The following is a 6,826-nucleotide window of genomic DNA, read 5'->3' on the forward strand; positions in this document are numbered from 1 at the left end:
CATGTTCCCACTTTCTCTCACCTTATCTCATTTTCCAATTTTAATGACCATATTGTCGTCTTTATAACTTTCAATAACATTTTTATATACCCATAACTTGCTTGATCTCCCTGAGTCATGTCATTTGGCCCCAGCTTTGAAAGATGAGGAAATCTGCATACTTACTCCCCTCCTACTTTGCTTCCCATTCTCTGTATAAGTTATTACATTTATATTATTATTACTGTATTATCATAGCTTATAACATTTTACACTGTGTACTGCTAACCATAGTTCTCAGTGTTCTTTAGTCTCAGCTCCACGACTTAAATGAAAACATTGTTTAATATTTGCCTTTTTATCATGATTTCTTCATAATAAAATGACTTTGATTAAGTCACTTTTTTCCAAGAAGAGCTTACAGTAATTAAATTTTCTGAATTAGTATATGTTTAAAGATAATCATATCTTGCTCTTTTCTGGAGTGACAGCTTAGCAGGGGATAAAATTCTCTATGTGGTGACACTGGGGAGAGTATATTAGTTATATTAGCATTAGCTGCCAAATATTAGTTGTCCTCTCTGTAAGAGGATTACACATCCTTACTTCCTGCCATGTGACTTGCAGTCCCTTACTATAGATGTAATTTTGCTGTAGATGGAATATTTTCCCCCTCTCCTATTGGTCATGTGACTCTGTTTGGCTAATTAAGTGTGAGTAGAAGATCATATGCCAGTTTTGAGTAGAAGATTCAAGAGTCATGTGTGTGTCTACCAGTTCTTTTACTCTTATTTCTTCCATTAGAATGGAATCTCCCAAGTAGAGGCTGCCCCAACAGCCTAATTACTAAGATGAAAAAAAACAAACAAACTAGAATGAAGACAATACATGGAGGATAGGCTATAGCCAATCCCGAGCTGCCATAGCCAAGATGTGCTGTCAGCAGGCAATAAACTCTCTTGGTTATAAACTCTTGAGATTTGATTGTCCTAATAAGACCCCATTGCCCTATTACCTTCAAGCACTGAATACGCTTTGAAAATCTGAAGGCGATACAATTTTCTCCTTTATTGGTGATCTGGTTTTTGGCCTGAATACCCACTGAATATTTTTCTTTATCTTTGAAGTCCAGAAATATTGCTATGATATATCTTCATTTTAGTCATTTTCTCTTTATTCTGGGGCAGAGTAAATTCTTTCAATTTGCCTATTCAAGTCTGTATTTTAGGCACATTTTCTTTTATAGACATGGATGCTATTTTCATGTTTGATGTTCCCGAAGAAAAAAAGAGAACAAGTAGAATATAAAAATAAGTTTATTCATAATATAATGTATATATTCTTGAATCTTTATATGTATTTGCAAAGGTTCTTGTTCATTTTTTCATTTTGTTTTATCTTTCATAGCTAACGTTTTTCTTTCATTTTATTATATTTAATTTTCTCTAAAAAAAACCCCACAAACTCCCATGTCTATGTTTTTGGCAGTTCTATCCTCCTGATTACTGACTCTAATTTGACCTTCTTTCTGTAATGATAAAGATAATGACAAGGACAGCAATTATCTCTCACTAATTACCAGGAACTATTTTGAGTGTTTCTACAAACATTTATGTTCATTGTCACAGCTCTTTTATGATGTGGGTGCTTTTATTATTTCTATTTACAGATGGGGAATCTGAGGCACAGATTAGTGAAATTCTTACTATAGGTCACACAGCTATTGAGTGGCCCTGCCTCAGAAGTCACTCCACTGTGTAACTTCCAGCATTTAGAAAGCCCTTGCAGCCTGCCCTGGGTCCTTCCTGGCCAAGGGTCTTGAATTGTGCTCCTTAGGGTTGGTCCTACTTTGCCAGACTCTCTGCAAGGTTTGCAAAAGCAGTTCTTATACTATCCTTTGATTTTCACTGCACTGGAAGTCTACTCCCATACATTATAGTGGAGAGTCATGGGCATTTCTGAGTTTTATTGAAGACAAAAAAAAAAAAGTCACTTTTCTCTTTCAGGGTAGAGAGTGGCAGAAATACTATTTTACTCACTTTAACCAAAATTACCTCCCACTGAAAGTCTTGGACTAGGCAGAGTACATGGCTCTCTGTTCCTAGAAGAGTAAAGACCATGGCAAAAAATGTTTCCATTCTTTGTTATGTCCATGAAGTATGAAGTCATCCACTTCTGATCAGGATCTCACTGCACACTGAGGGTATACACACCCAAGAGATATTTTAAAGTGCCTGTATTGCCAACAAAGACTTTTCAGCATAATGTAAAGCGGCACATTAAAGGACACTACTGATGAGATGATAAGAGGAATTTGGATCCTCAGATCCATTGGGTTGGGGAGAGAGTGCCATTTACTCCACCTTATGAAATAGAAGCTGGTGCTGGCATCTTGGGCTTGACTTCATCTCCTGAGCTGGAAAAAGGAGGGAACAATGGCTTAATGTCTTCTTTTTCTTCCTCTTTTCCCTGCTTCCTCTTCTCCTACTTTCTCTCCTTTACCATCCTCTCATCCCCTATATGAAATGCCAAAGGCATGCAAACCATACAGAGTCAGGCATAAATGTCTTGGGTGCCTTTCCTGTGGCAGAGGGAATGGGCCTGTATTTCCAGGCCATGGAGACAGAGTTAGAAGATGAACAGCAGAAGAGGGAGAGAGAAAAAAGTTTTAAATTTAGGACACACCTCTGGGTCAGAGGCAAAGAGAGTTTTGTAGACTGGAAAGAGGGGGAAAAGCCTGAATCTGAGAACCTGAGCTAAGTGGATTCAATTCTCAGCCACATCACTTACTAAGAAGGATCTTAGGCAAAGTGATTCCCCTTCTTGACCCTCAATTTCTTAATTTGTTAAATGGAAACAATAATACATTTATATTAGAAAGTTGTTGTGAAGATTAATGGAGTAGTTATGGTTCTGGAAGATGATGGCTTAAGTTAATATGGAATCCCTCCATCTACGAATATTTAGAAATGCAAGATAAATACAAAATAACTCCTTAAAATACAGAACTCACGAGACAGGAAAATCTCTAGAAATAAGTGAGAATTATGTGACCTCGACAACACAATACTCCTGCTTATTTTTGTTCAGCAGAAGATATATACAAGCAGCATTCATAGCTGCATTTTTCTTAATAGCCCCCAATTGGAAACATCCCAAATGGTCACCATAAGTAGAAACGATAGTGATATATTCAAATAATGGGCCATTGTTGACAATTATAGAAAGTAACTATAGTTATATACAACTGCATGGATGAAGTTTATAAGCAAATTTAAATGAAAGAAACTAAACACGAAGGACAACATATAAGCTAAAGCTCTATATAAAGTTCATATACAGATAAAAACAACTATTCTGTCTGAAACTTGGGTGGTAAAAACATAACTCTATGCAATTGTCAAAACCCATAGAACTTTCCATCACAAAGAATGAATTTTAACATATACAATTTTTTAAAAAATCAACCAGAATGTCAGTGGAACAGAATGCAGGTTGTAACAATGAATCTAACTGTATTACAAATGTATAACATAACCAAACTAAAAGGAGGGTGAGGGAACTGTCCTAGTAAATTTTGGAAAACTGTTTTTCACTGTAAACTGTAAGGCTGAAGACAGAAAGAACTGTGAATAAGCATTGGTACATTTGTTTTTCATAGGGATACAAATGAACAATTCTGAAACCATATTACATGTATTGTAAGGTTGAATAAATAAGTTAATAAGTGGTAGATCACAGGATCCAGGGTTCTCCCTGACAGAGAAAGTTATAAATGAGCAAGACAGTGAGGCTAGAACAAACTTGATATTGGATTAGACTCAGACAATGTGAATTCATGTTTAGTTTAACATGTATACATGTAGATGGGCACAGAAATAATTATAGGTACATATATATACATGGGTTAGTATACATTCATATTTCCTAGCTCTGTCTGCTGAGAGGGCCTAGGGACATTGACACCCCAGTAGCAATGAACACACCCAGTGCCCAGATCTTGGTTTCCAAATAATTATTCTCCAATAAAAGGAACCAGGGCTCCTTGGAGAAATGGCTGGTTCTAGACCTGGAGCAGGAAATGCACACAATAAGCTAGAGCACTTTATAGTGTCAGAAAGTAAGGAAATGCTCAAAAAGCAAACTGATAGGGGCATGTCAAAGGGATGCAGGAGGCAACCTTAAGGAGCTCTTAACATCCAAGGCTGAAACAACCTGAGAAACACAATAAATAATATAGTATCAGTTTAAAACCCTAAGTATAAAATAAATATGAGTTAATATTGATTTTAACAAATAACTGAACAAATAAATAAAGGGGTAAAAGGGACAAATTTTGTTTACAGAATTCCAAATAATATAAGTAAACACTACCCTCTTCAGGATTCCGCACCCTAACCCTCATTTAAGAGAGTCAAATTTAGGGACTTGCTTCCAAAATATAGGCTAGGAAATGAGAAAAACAGCAACTTGATGGGAATAACATGGCCAACACTATGGAAACCAAGTGATCAGAGTTCACATTGCCAGAAAACGTCATGTGGGTATTAAGCGCCCTTCATAGGTATGATGAGAAGGACACGCTGTCCCTGAGATTCTTGCCCAAACCCATAACCCAGTCTTATCATGAAACAAAAATCAGTCAAACACAAATTGAGAGACATTCTAGAAAATACTTGACTAAAACTCTTCAAAACTGTCAAGGTCATCAAAAAAAAAAAAAAAGAAAAAAGAAAAAAGTATAAGAAACTGGAAAGACAAGAGGTAACTAAAGAAACAGGATGACTAAATGCAATGTGAGATCCTGGAAAGGATCCTGGAACAGAGAAAGGACATTAGGAGGAAAAGTGGTGAAATCCAAATAGAATCTAGAGTTTAGTTAATAATAATGTGTCAATCATTAATTTCTTAGTTTTGACAAATGTACCATGATTATGAAAGATGTGAATATTAAAGGAAACTGGGCAAAGGGCATGTGAGAACTCTCTGTACTGTCTTTGAAACTTTTTAGAAAATCTAAAGTTTTTCCAAAATAAAAAGTTTATTAGACATAACAATCATCCTCCTAGGTATTTGTCCAATTGATTTTTAAAATGTATGAACACACAAACGAGCTGCACGTGAATGCTTATAGCAGCTTTATTCACAATTTCCCCAAACTGGAAGCAACCAAGGTGTTCCTCAATAGGTGAATGACTGAATAAAGAAACTAGTACATTCAGAAATGAAATACTATTCATCGATAAAAAGGAATGAGCTATCACATCATGAAAAGATATGGATGAATTGTAAATGCATACTGCTGAGTTTAAGAAGCCAATTTGAAAAAGCCACATACTGTACGATTCCAATTATATGACAGTCTGGAAAAGGCAAAACTAAAAACAGTAAAAAGATCAGTGGTTGCCAGGGAGTTGGGAAAGGCTGGGGTTGGATAAGTGAAAGGCAAAGGATTTGTTTTTAAGGCAGTGAAATTATTCCATATGATTAGATTATTTTTCTACCTTCTACATTCCATCCTGGGATCCTCTGATCTTAAATATTTTTTAAAATTTATGTACATTAAAGTTCACTACTTGTGGGTAGACAATCCAATAGGGGTCCACTACATCATGGGAATGGGAGCACCTATGCACTCGATCAATGACATAACACTAATCTTTTAGGTATGCACAGTATGTTCTATCTTTCAAGGTACTTTTACACTCATGATTACATTTTCTTCTTTGTATATTGATGTCCAGCCCAATTTGCAAATGAGAAGATAGGTTCATGAAAGACAAGTAACCATGGAAGACAAGTGATCACTCACTGTGTAAATAGGTAGATAAGCTAGGCGTTGGCTCCAGGTGTACATCTCAATGTAGCAATTGGGCTTGTACATCTCAGCTTGCTCCTCCCTAGTTACAAGCCTGAGGGTGAAGCCAGAGGCTTCCTATATCCCCCTCCCCATTCCTCTGGTCATTACTTCTACAACACACACTGCAAACCCCATTGACCATTAGAGATGTCCTCACAGCAGTCACTGTGAGGACATCACTACCAGTTTACTAGCTCCAGGACCCCAGCATCTGTAACAGAAACTTCCTTGGCCCATCTGCCCTGCAGACCTTTGGCTGACATGGGGCCTGGCCACATCTCAATTTATAAGGGTGCTAGTATGAGACCAGGAAACTGGGGCTCCTAAGGGTTTACTGGCAGAGGTGGGAGTCCAGCCCAGGTCTCCTGATCTCAGCCCCATACTCTGCTCACTGCTCCATACTGCTCCCTGCACACCTGGGGCAATGACAGAAAATAGGACAAAACTATTCACAAAGTGAATGATCAAGATTCCAAGTGCTACAAGAGAATGAAGGAACTATCTTCATGTTTTATAAACAAAAACTGAGACCTTCCAAAAAACTCCCTTTCCCAGTTACTTTTTTCTACCCCATCTAAAAAAGTGAGGCCACACAATCTTTTTCTGCTTCTAAAAGAAGCTCACAGCAAGATAAGTGGCAGAGTCCAATATTTTAAGGCTAGAAGTTATAAACTTTTTATTAAAGCAGATTCTGTTTTTAACATTAGCATGTAATGAATTATTCTCAGCTTTCAATGCCATGGTAATTGTCTCTCTGAAGAATCTCATTAAACATTGCTGGATACTTCTGATCATTATTAATAAAAGTGGTAACTTGGAATAATCTTGCATTTCTCAGTTAAGGCTGCAAACCTAAAGCATTATGATAGATAATGACAGGGGGAAAGCTTCAGGGAAAACCACCAGGGGTGTCTTACCTTTGTTTGCCCCTGCAAGCCCTCCAAAGTTAGAGAGAAGTTTTGCCAACCAGAAAACTGTTTATTTGCC

The sequence above is a fragment of the Pteropus alecto genome, unplaced genomic scaffold (assembly GCF_000325575.1).
Source record: "Pteropus alecto unplaced genomic scaffold, ASM32557v1 scaffold398, whole genome shotgun sequence".
Lineage (NCBI taxonomy): Eukaryota > Metazoa > Chordata > Mammalia > Chiroptera > Pteropodidae > Pteropus > Pteropus alecto.